The sequence below is a fragment of the Lontra canadensis genome, unplaced genomic scaffold (genome assembly GCF_010015895.1).
Source record: "Lontra canadensis isolate GAN:19392208 unplaced genomic scaffold, GSC_riverotter_1.0 scaffold66, whole genome shotgun sequence".
Lineage (NCBI taxonomy): Eukaryota > Metazoa > Chordata > Mammalia > Carnivora > Mustelidae > Lontra > Lontra canadensis.
The window spans coordinates 1689857-1702669 of NW_022631060.1; positions in this window are offsets into that span (position 1 = coordinate 1689857).

Below are 12813 nucleotides of genomic sequence, written 5' to 3' on the forward strand. Positions count from 1 at the left end.
GGAGAAACCACAAAAGAGAAGATCACGAGATCTGGCTACCTAATTTTGATACTCTGTAAACAACATGAACACAAAAGTAAAGGTCAAGTAGCAACCTGGGGAAATTATCTGCAACAAATACAATAAGAGATTAATAGCTGTAATGTAAGATTAAGAGCTGTACTATATAAAGAGCTCATACAAATCAATACAAAACACCCACTGAGACTGCAGAATATAATTGGGGAAAGGTTTAGACCTGTGCTATCCAATACGGGAGCCAACAGCCACAAGTGGTCATTTAAATTTATATTTATAAATTTAGATTTAAATTAAATCCTTAAACTAAATTAAATCTATATTTAGATTAAGTTAAATGGAAAATTCAGTTTCTCAGTCAAGCTAGCCACATCTCAAGTCTCAATAACCACATTTGGTGAGTGGCTACCCTACTGGACACTATAGATACAGATCATTCCTATCCTCATTAAAAGTTTGATTGCAAAGCACTTGGACAATTCACAGAAGAAGATATATAAGTGGCTAAAAAGCACATTTAAAAATTCAACTTCATTAGGAATAAAAGAAATGCAAATTAAACAAAAGACATAGTTTATATCCATCTATTCAGGAGTAAAGTGAACACTGCTAATTCAAGAACAGAGTTACCAACCATTTGTAAAATAATTGGGCATAGAAATTAAGAGAAACAAAAACCCTTGTCCTCGTAATTGAGTTCCTGGAAATATATCCTTTAAAAAAAAATAGAAATACAAAACAGTTTTATGCAGCAAGTTAATTATCTCTGGGCTCTATATAAATTCAGAAAAATAACCCAACCTAAAAGTCCAGCCCCTGGGAAGTGATTACACCCACTGAAGACCCCCCCCACTCGATGAACTGATCAATCACCAATAAAAATCAGCTTTTTCTGAGAGGGTCTGATGACTTGGGAACTACCTAAGATACAAGATTAAAAAAAAAATTCAAAACTAGTCAGCTAGGATAATATAGACTCTAAATGTACGGGGATGATATATGACAAAATGCCGACAGAGGCCAGAAATAAACATCACTGTGCAATGGGGTCCTGCATATTTTTATGTTGTTCAGAAATTTCTGAATTGTTAATGATGATCATTTGGTGCTTTTCTATGGAACTAGAAACCTTATTAAAAATTCAGAGGAACAGGGCACCTAGGTGGCTCAGGGGGTTAAAGCCTCTGCCTTCAGCTCAGGTCATGATCCTAGGGTCAGGGAGCCTGCTTCCCTTCCTCTCTCTCTGCCTGCCTCTCTGCCTGCTTGTGATCTCTGTCTGGCAAATAAATAAAATCTTTAAAAAAAAATTTTTTTTTCAAAGGAACTGGGTGTGCCTGGGTGGCTCAGTGGGTTAAGCCTCTGCCTTCAGCTCGGGTCATGATCTCAGGGTCCTGGGATAGAGCCCTACATCACATTGGACTCTCTGCTCAGCGGGGAGCCTTCTTCCCCCCCCCCACCCCCCACCCCCCTCCCCCCTGCCTGCCTCTTTGCCTACTTGTGATCTCTCTCTCTCTCTCTCTGTCAAGTAAATAAACAAATCTTAAAAAAAAAAAAAAATCAGAGGAGGAGACCTAATGGAGTGATTAAGAACACGGACCTCGGGGCAGGAGGGCTAGCTCTCCAGCCTCAGACAAGGTCACCTCAGTTTCCTCCTCTGAAATGAACAACAGCCCCTGCCTCAAAAGGTCACAAGAACACTAAGCCAGCGGTTGCCTGCAAAGGGCTGGGCAACATCAGCACACAATAGAGCGTACAAGCCGCTATTTTTATTAACATGGGAAATGGTTATTCACACTACTGCAGGATGGACCAGGACCCAGAATCCTTTATATAACACCCTCGCAACTGCGGAAACATGCGCTTTTGGCATACACTCTAAAAAATGTTCGAAAAGCTGATTAGGAGCAATTCTAAACGCAGTGATCACGTAAGGGTCGCGGGATTGTGAGTTTCCTTTCTTTGCTAAAGAAACAAGAAAATCTCCTTTTTCCGTGCTTCCCCAGTTTTCCTCAATGAGCGTGCAAACTTTACAGTAATAAAAATGCTTGTAAAACAAAGAGCTGACACTGAAATATGTTAAGTTTAACTGGCCGTGCTCGGGAGGTCAGATTTAAGCCTGTGTCTCTGGGTGATGGGGTTCAGGGAGGTGATTTAAATTTGTTTTCTGTGTATTTCATGTGTCTACTGAATAGGTCTTTATTTTTCTTAACACACACACACACACACACACACACACACACAAACGTAATTAAAAAGAAAAGCAGGCTCCCTGACACTGGGGAAAGAAACTGAGTCAGACAGAGACAGGAGCTGAGTGGGGGGCGCTGAGTGTTAGGAGGACAGGTCACAGGGGCTGCTGGGCCCGAGGTGGGGGCTGGACCCCGTCCTCCCATCTACCCTGGAACACAGCACAGCTGCAAACACAACCAGGAGATGAGGCCAGCTAACCGGGACTGGGAAGGGTCCCTTTTTTATCTCCCAGCTCCCCATGAGACGTCTGTGAGTTTTTTCACCATGGGAGCGAATAGGAAAGGAATGTATGTATCAGGATCCATGTAGCTGATAAGAGATGATTCCATTTCTGTCCCTTAGCGTTGTTCCCCTGAGCACCTGGGAGTGGCTGTACCTACCCGTGCCCCCAGGACCCCTCCAGAGCTCAGCCCAGTCATTCCAAGCCTGGTCAAAACCACAGGTTGCAGAGAAGCAAAAAAACAAAAACAAAAAACAACAACCCCCCACCTTTTAACTTCCAAAAGGGCCACGATGGGAAGGGGCATGAGCCCCTTCTCCCCCCATAGGGTTTGGCCCCCCCATCTCTACCAGGCAGAGCTCTGTTGTGTGATTCCAGCTCCCGATCCCCGAGCTCCCCCAGATCCCACAGGGCATCGGATAAAGTAGGGGAAGGTTGTTTGTCAACCAGGAGCGCAGAGCTCTGGGCTCAGCAGCAGACCTGCTCAGTGTGCACGATGCTGAGGCACTGAAGATTGAATTTTGCTTGAAACAAGTGGGCTGCCCTTGGGCATGTGAGAAGCCCGTGCTGGTGCAGGAGGAGGTCACAAAAATGCAAGATAGCAGCTGGGTTTTGTGGGACTCTCAGGGGCTCCGGGGCCAGACAACAGGACCGAAGCCTGGTTATCGATCCATCCACAATGGGCAGGGACCACGAAGCGGAGACAAGATCCCAGGCTGCTTGCAGAGCTGTGGTGAGCGTGGAAAGTACTAGTAAATACGAACTCCCTCAGCCCGGGTCTCTTGTTGCCATGGCGACATGGAAGGCAGAGAGGTTGGGAAATGTTGGAACAAAAGGACCCAGGACTCAGAAGAGGAAGTCCCAGCCACCATTCCGGACAGGCGGGGGCCACCTGTGCTGGCCACCTGACCGTGGGGGCCTCAGTTTCCTTCTCTGTGCACCCGAGTTCATTTCACTTCCAGGCCCAGAACAGTGCTAAAGGCTCCTCGGGGCCAGAGACGGAAGTGCGCCCGAGCTGAGCCGTAATCTGGGGCAGAACAATCGATGCCCACAGAGCCCGGCAATAGAGACAAAAAGCATGAAGCCTGCACCCCCAGGCAGTGGTTTGCCAAGTGGGGAGAAGGTACATTGTCTGCACAGCAAAACCCAGCAAACCAACAAAGCACGAAACCACACTTCCATAGTGCACGCCTGGTCCTGCACCAGAGGCTCTGGGACCTCGTGAGGTGTGAAGGAGGCATGAAGGCCCAAGGGATGGCCCTTTCCCTAGGAAAAAAAACAAAAAACAAAAACAAAAGCCACGCACGAATAACACCCATGACATTGGGCAACTCGTGGAACCCTGAAGTACAAACGTGGACCCCGTGGTCAGGACCCCCGCCCACCCTGGGCTCGGGGCACCCTAGACAATCTCCCCAGCCTGGGGCCGCCCCCCCAGAGGAGGAAGACACCAGGATGGAGGCCAGGAAGCTCTCTGTGATGTGCAAAGCTGAGAGCTTCTTCTCCAGCTCTGGGCCCTGACCGCCCAGACTGGTTCATCCCCTCTCCCAGGACCCCCAAACCCTGGGGCAGAAAAAGGGGGTTCCTCAGTTGGCCGCAAAAACCCCCCTTTAGATTCACTTACAACTAGAAATCAGTGGGTAACCGGATCCCCAAAAGCTCAGACTGAAAGACCCCACCTGCAGAGACGGCAGCCCTGTGCCCTGCCCCATTCTGGACCTCAACATGATGGGGAAGCCCCTCTGCTCCCTGACACCCCCCTTCCCCCACACACCCCCCAGCCTGCAGCCTCCCTCTTCAGGGACCCAGGCACCAGGCACAGGAGGACACACAGCTGACAATGGACCCCTTGAGAAAAATCCTCATTCGTGTTTTAAATATGCCCTTCTCTCCACCAGCTAGGATCCAGATTTGACCCAGAACCCCCATCCTGTGGCCACACTGACCATGCATTTAGCAGAGCCCGGGAAGAAGTGAACTCTCGGGCTCACAGAATTGTAGATGTTTGGCTTTTCTTTCCAACCCCTTTATCAGAGAGGGGAAGTCAGAAGGGAGCTGAGAGGAGAAAAGAAGATGGAGGGTGACGAGGCAGGCCACACCTCGATGCAGAAGGGAAACCAAGGAGGGCTTCCTGGGGGACGAAGCCTTGGCCCCAGGCCTTGCTGAAAGTGGGGACTTTCAGAGGGGAGAAGTGGGGGCAGGACCAGCTCCAGCTTCCTTCCGCCCCCCACACTCCTTCCCACGCACCACCCAGACCTCACCCCTGGGTGTACTGCCCCAGCACTGGGCCCAGCCCTTCCTCCCCAGAGCCTGCCTTATCAGGAGCCTAGGCCTGCCCTGCACGTCGATCAGTCCAACCTCACTGGGACACAGAGGGCAGCCGTGCGCATGCCCGTCCTGAGCCACCCTCCTTAGCGGGCTGGATTGGGGGAGTGCGCGGGGCCAGGGGCCGGTCTGGGCCTTGACTCATTTAATCCTCATGACAATCCAGAAAATACTTTTCTTTTTCTCATCTTACTGAGTTTACTCAGCAGGCAGAGCTTTCCAGGTAATAAAAAAGGGGCTTCAGAAGCTTGTTTAACCCCTATCCCCACCAGGCAGGCCACCCTAGACTCAATCTGTCTTGGGCTTCTCTGCTGACCCTCATGGCCCAGGCTTTCGACCCCGGCCCCATCCTGCAGGCAGTGGGATGCTGGAGCCTTGGGCTCTCACCTGGCAGGACCCTTCTTATGCTGTGTCCCGAGGCATCCCCCCCCCTCACTGGGCCCCCACGTCACTGTGTTTCAGGCCCCAAGCCCCGGTGTGGACTAGGTCCTAAAAGCAGGGCTCCCCTAGAGGACAAGGCCCAGTATAGCAGAGAAGGGAGTATCCCCCTGGGCCCTGAGTCCCTGTTGGCTCCTTCCGGGACCCTGTGACTATGGGTGAGTCACTTTACCCCTCTGAAATACAGGGCAAACGCAATGTGCGCCGCCTTCCTCCCAGGGTGGTTATGAGATCCGACAACAACGAATGTGAAAGTTCACGGCTCTGCTCAGTGAGGGCAGCAGGTAGGCGTTGTTGGTCCTGGTGACCACAGCCCTCCCGGGGAGGGGACAGGGACCCGCCCCCCCATTTTGCAAATGAAATAAAGTCAGGCTCAAAGGAAGGTAGCTTCTCACTCCAAAAAGCCAGGGGCTCAGTTTGGTTTTAGATCCTTCTCAGAAAGCAGTTGGAACTCTCTCCCTCACAGGCCACAGGAGTCTCCCTGGTCTCGTAAGCACCCCCACCCTGCCGAGATGTACCAGGCCTCTAGGAGGAGGTACGATAGCCAAGGATTTAGGGTCAGGAGATCTGAGCTCAGGCCTGGGCTCTGTTTCCTTTTCCCCACATGCTGATGGAGTCACTTCGTTTGGCCTCCCCTTCCTCATTTATAGCCCAGACACCAGACACCAGACACCCGCCACCAGACAGGGCTGCAAGGTGCCGCTGGGAAAAGCACTTCATAAAGTACAATGCCACAAGACAAGCAGTATGATGGTCCCAACCACTCACCACGCTGGTCACCTCAAGGCCAGCCTGCACTGCAGAAAGCACCGGTTCTATAATTGTGGGTTTGTGTGTTTCACACCCTGCTTGGTCTCTGGCTCCTTGGAGAAAGTCCTGTATACTGTGTGGTGTGCAGGTATCTGGGTGGGGCAGGAGATCCTCACACTTTGCACAACCCCGGTGACAGTCACGGGAAAAGGGGTAAAATTGTGACCACAGCAGGCCGTGGAATATTATATGGCAAGGAAGAAGACCCAGCCCCCGCTGTGTGCCACAACAAGGATGAATCTTCTGGCACGGTGTTGGCTATAATATCACCAGAGGCAAGAAAAAGTACAAACCGTGTGATACCAGTTAGACAAAGTTCAAGAACGGGCAAAAGCAATCTGCAATGTTGGAAGTCCAGCTGGTAGGTACCTGGTGAGCAGGTGGTGAGGGGCTGGGAGGATGCCACGGAGGGGGACTTCTGGGGGCTGGTTACATGGCTTTGTCCGATTTGTGAAGTCACTGAAGCTATACATGCCCTTTTCTTTGTGTCTCCTTTATTTAAATAAAATATTTTCTAAATTTGGCATCAGGAGCCAAGACCCAGCTCTAGTATTTGCATATTGTGTGACCTCTAGCCAGTGAAACTCTCTCCACTCTGACTTCTGCAAAATGGGGATAGCAGTGGTTTCTGCCTCTAAGGGTCCTAAATGTCAACTATTTAAATTCCACCTTTGTATTGACCTTATCCCAGCACCAAGTATTAGTATTTTCCCTTTAAATCAACTCAGCAGTGTTCGCTAAAGAGCGTAAAAGTGAAATTTTATATTGCTCTCAAAAATCATGCATTTGGTATGGTAATTATCTACCTTCTAATATATTCAATTGACATATGTTAAACACATAATTATTAAGATAAAAATGGTCATCTGTGGGTCACCTCAAATTATCCTCCAATTTGGTGATGGCTGCACATTCACGCTGGGAAGAACCAAGATAATGGGTTACTCAGAGCTCCTAGCACTGTGAGGGCTCTTAGCAAGTGGTACCCATCATTAACACCATCATCATCATCATGACCAACATCATCAACACCATCCCCATCATCACCAACATCTTCACCATCATCACCAACATCACCAACTCCATCACCATCATCACCAGCATACCAACACCATCACCAACATTATGACCATCATCATCTTCACCATTGTCATCATTGTTATTGATACCATTACCACCATCATCATCATCACCATCACCATCATCATTATCACCACACACAGAATCAGTAAATACTTGCTTCCATCCATCTCATGGGGCCAATTCAACATGGCCCTGACATCAGCAGAGCTTAAAGAACTCAGGACAGTTCTGGGACTGCTAAGATGGACATCCAGGTAAGGGCTCCATGTGGGTACACACTGGACAGAGAACACTAGGCTGTACCCTCCCACTCTCTGTGCCAGGGCAGAGCCAGTCTCTCTCCAGAGGCCTGTGTTGGCCTGTCTCTTCCTACGGGCCAAGGCTGACTGCACCCGGGCCTGACCCCTCATCCCTCAGAGCTTCACTCTCTCATCTCTACAACACGGCCAGCCCTCCCAACCTCCCACCAGATGGGCCCAGATCATTAGACACACAGGAGTTATCATAGGAAAGCTCTGAACATTCAGTAAATCATCAAAAATATGCCAATATTATTTGATATTCATCCTCTGGGGTGTGCCAGGGCTCTTCCTACAGACTGTCAGGAAGTACCCAGAGCGCCCACATGCAGAGCAGGAAAACCCTACTCCTGAAAGTGCTTGTCTACCTATCTGGGTGTGACCCTTGTTAATTAATGCAATCAATGAGCATTTATTAGAACTAAGCTGGGGGTGAAGGGGGTCACTAATTCAATTTTATACGAAGGATTTTGGTATTTAAAATGGCCATAATCAAAGGGAGGGAAAAGCAAAACAAGATGAAATCAGAGAGGAAGACAAATCATAAGAGACTCTTAACTCTAGGAAACACACAAGGTTGCTGGAGGAGAGGTGGGTGGGGGATGGGCATTAAGGAGGGCATGTAATGTAATGAACACTGGGTGTCGTATGCAACTGATGAACCACTGACTTCCAGCTCTGAAACTAATAATGTGCGATATGTGAATTAATGGAATTTAAATAAAATTAAATAAATAAATAAAATAAAATGGTTATAATCTTTGATTCAAATAATTCTACTTGAAGCAAGGAAGGAAGGATATTTTTTAAAGATGCTTGTTCAGGGGTGCCTGGGTGGCTCAGTGGGTTAAAGCCTCTGGCTTTGGCTCAGGTCATGATCCCAGGGTCCTGGGATCAAGCCCCACATCGGGCTCTGCACTCAGCGGGGAGCCTGCTTCCCCCTCCAACCCACCTGCCACTCTGCCTACTTGTGATCTCTCTCTCAAATAAATTAATAAAATCTTTTTAAAAAAATAAAGATGTTTGTGCAGAAATATCCATCATAGATTTATTTTTAATGGTAGAAAAAAAGTAAACAACACAAATGTCCAGTTAATAGGGATTAGTTAAACAAGCATCAGGACTTTTATACATTGGCTATTATAGAACATTTTTAAAAATCAGGGTATATAAGTATATGACATGAGAAGACATTCAAAATATACTATAAGAGAAAAAAGCAGGTTACAAATATATACATATGTTTGTGTATATATATATATTTTATATATATATCTTTGTGTGTATATATCTTAAAATATACCTATATACATATCTTATATATATAAACTTTCATCATATATGTGATACTAATCTTAAAACAAAGTATATTTATTATAAACAGAAAAAATAATACAAATCTATGCTCTAGTACATTAACAGTGGTCATATTGAACAGTAAAATTTCAGGTGGTTTTATTTTTTTCTTTATACTCTATTTCCTTAATGATTTTTCTCAATAAACACACCTTTTTATTCTTAAGGAAAACAGAAAATGATATTAAAATGTGATATGTGATACATAACCACACATGGGACTTTGTTCTTTAAAAACTTTTCTGCAAATCCCTTTTACATTATTTTTTTAATTTGTCGTAAAATCATAATATACATTCTTTGAAAACAGCTAAACAATACAGAAGTGCATAAAATAAAAAAGAAAAGCCCAGCCCAGCCTTTCCCCCATCTCTACCGAATCCCATCCCCGACCATTAATTACTCCATTATCATAATTTGGATGAACATCTCACAAAACATTTTCCTGTTCATACAGAAACATTTTGTCCAGCTGTTCAGTTCACTAGTATTTTTATTTTATGAAAGTAAGATTGCAGTTTGCACATTGTGACTCTTTTCCCTGAGCAGAAGGGCCGTTTCTCCGAGTGGGTACACTGTGATCTACGTCCTTTTCCCTGATGGCTGTATCCTACTCCAGAGTGGACTTGGAAGGAATTTACTTGCCCTCTGCCCTGCTTTCCCCTGTTTTCATTATCCCTAAGTGACCTAAACCCTCTTATGTATATTGCCTTCCCCCCAGGGGGAGAGAAGAAGAGAGCTTTCTAAAGGTAACACTGTGTATGAGGGTTTTGGGTTTTTTTAATGTTGTGGCTTTTGATACTCTTTCCCCCAAAAAAGGCCGTATCGATTTTTTAGATTCCTTGAAATAAGATATCAAGTCTTAACTCACAGATTAAGAAATCTTGGGGACCATCTGGTGCAGCCCCTTTATTTCATAAATAAATTGAGGCCTGGAGGAAACACTCCACCCTAGACACAGAGCCAGTGAGGGACGGAGTCAGGACTCACCCCCAGGCCCCCCAACTTCTCAATTCTTCTCACTTGTAGTTACACAGTTATTATGCTAACATGACCCAGAAGTCTTTGCCCTCAGCCTGAAAAACATCCCTTTGCCAAACTGGCAAACTCCGACTTGCCCTTCAGGCCTCATTCTGGATGTCACCCCCTCCAGGAAGCCTTCCTTGACTTTCCCAGAGGCTGGATTGGACCTATCTCCTCCTCCATGCTCCATCAGAAGGGAGTGTCTGAGAGCAGAGGCTGTGGGCCAAGGACACACAGCTGACCTGTCAGTCCCCCACACCCCCACAATCTACTGTAACACAGTGGGACCTTCAAAGGCCAGGGGAGGTCCCAGCCCAAGATGCCAGAGAGGCTGTGCCCAGGAAGGGTGGCCCACAGCCCAGGAGACGTGGGGGTCCAGGCCAAACCTCACTGCCAGTTGGCTGTGTGCCTTGGGGAATTCACTGTGCCTCTCTGATCCTCAATTACTTCATCTGAAAAATGGGCTTGGTTAACAGTTGTCCTACTCTCTCTGCTAGGTGGCCTTATTTTCTCAATCCGAACTCATGCCCCACGGTGTGACAAGTCCGGTCTTATTTTCCGGAGCAACGGAAGAGAAACCGTGAATGCTGAGTCCTTGACATATGTGGTTCACACCCACTGTGGGCCAGGGGCTGGGGACATTTTTCTTACACACCTGGCTTGGGATGGCCTGCTGCAGGTCCAGGGTTGTGGGTCAGGGGCTGGGGTAAAAGCCCAGGTCAGTCCTTTCAAGGGCGTCTGCTGGGCCTCCACACACACAGCCCCAGTGAGGAAGTGTGAAGAGGTCCTGGGGCTGGCTGGTGTAGACCTCCGCTGACTGGCTCTCACACTCAGGGGCATGCACCAGGGTTTACACACCCTTCCTGTCATTTTGATGGGAACCAGGGCTCATTCCCTACTCCATCTTACAAAGGAATTCTCCAAAAGGGAAAACAACCTGCCCAAGGTCACCTAGTCAGAGGGGAAAGCCAGCTTCCAGATCCCCCAAACCCCTCTACTCCCCGCCCCCTGAAATGTTCACCACAATATAATCAAGGTTCCCAGAAGCCTTCTTAGGCATCAGGAGTGCATTTTGCTCTTTACACGTTTTATTCTGCTTCATCTTCAAAACATTATGATTTATAGATAAGGAGTCTCAGGAACTTGCTTGAGTCATGGCCCCAAGATTTCACCACCGGGGTGTGAGGCCAGTATTAGCAGAGCACAACCGGGCTCCCAGGAAGGGCTGGGAGAGATGTGGGGTCTGTTAAGCATCTGCCTTCAGCCCAGGTCACAGTCTCCGGGTCCTGGGATGGAGCCCCACATCGGGCTCCCTGCTCAGTCGAGAGCCTGCTTCTCCCTCTGCCTGCTATTCCACACCCCCCGAACCCTGCTGCTTTGTGAGCTCACCCACAGCACTCTCTCTCCCTCTGACAAATAAATGAATAAAATCTTAAAGAAAAAAAAAAAAAAACTGGGGGAAAGGCGCCCTGACCTGTCCCTGTGGGCTGGACAGGGCCTTGAGGGCAGCCCCACCTACCTGGGACAGGAGGAAATGCACACACCGAGCCACCTCACAGAGCCAGCACACCCCTATCTGCACAACCTCCCGTCCTCAGCCCTTGGCCCTTCACCAAAAGCCCAGCACTTGACACCCTTTCACACAAGAGAAAGAGTCAGACCCTTCAGGTCCCAGAACAGAGAACGGACTAACGCAACCCCAGAGGGTTCCTACAATAAGAGAATGGGCCTCGGGATCATCCAACCCCATATTTTGCAGACAAGTCATCTAGAGGCTCTGAGCATCCACCTGGCCATCTGGGGCGGAGCTGGGGTTCACGTGCAGGTGACTGCCTGGGCCAGAGCCCCTCCACCATGCCTGCGTGCCCCTCAACTGTCCATCCAGAACCAGAATCCGATCCTATCCTGTCCCACTTTCTCCCTCCTCCCTTCAGCCCACCCCCACCAATGATCTGATTGAGCAGGAACACAGCTGGGGAAGGATGCACTTCCTGATATGGAGGGGGGCGGGGTGCTTCTGCAAAGCTTGCTCCCCACAGCAGGCCCCCCTCTCCAAGGTTCTCAAGGATTCAGGTCACTGAATCATTTAACAAATACTCACAGAGCAGAGGCCTCTCCTCCAGCCACCAGACCATCCCCCAGATTCATTCATTCATTCAACAAACACTGAGGACCTACTAGGCACCAGTCACATTTCTGGGCCTCCTTCCCGTCCTCCCTGCCTCCCAGTGCTCAGCTCCTCCCCTTCCCCCTGCATCTGTTCCCGTGGCCCCTTAGCGCTGGCAAGAGGGCAACTTCTGGGGACACTGGGGAGTCACAGAGCCCAGAGGGGCTGACTGACCAGCAGACAGACGCACGCACACCCCGGGGTTACCTGGTGTGGGCCCAGGGCAGCACAGGCAGGTGCCTCTCTCACAGAGGCCGAGAAGGTACTGAGGCCCGGGCCCTGGGGGTGGCTCACCCCCTCTCTGCCCCCCACCTCTGGCCCCACAGCTGCTGGGCTGCTTGGAAAACCCAACCCCGGCCCAGCTGACTTCCTCTTGTGTCATGGAAAGTGTGGTGATGAGAACAGGAAACTCTGGCCTGGGATCCGGGGTCTGAGCTGGGGACAGCGAGCCTGGAGGTGGGAGGGGTGACTCAAGGGGGATGGGACTTGGGATCTGGAGTCTGAGCTGGGGACAGCAAGCCTGGAGGTGGGAGGGGTGACTCCAGGGGGATGGGACCCAGAGGAAGGGCTGGATGAGGCCAAAGAGGGAGCCCATCAGGTCCGGGGAGTGGGGAAGGCCTGGGTGGAGGTGCCCTTCCAGTGGGATGGGGCAGGGACCAAGCCCCCAGGCCCTGAGCTGCCTTCAGTTTTCCAAAGACAAAAAGAAAGGATTGGAACCCCCACCCTTGCTGGTGAGGAAGACTCGAGATCACATAAAAAGCCAAATTTTCTGTTTGTTTTCTTTGCTTTGGGTCCGTGGGGGCGGGGGGAGTGGCAGGGAGAGG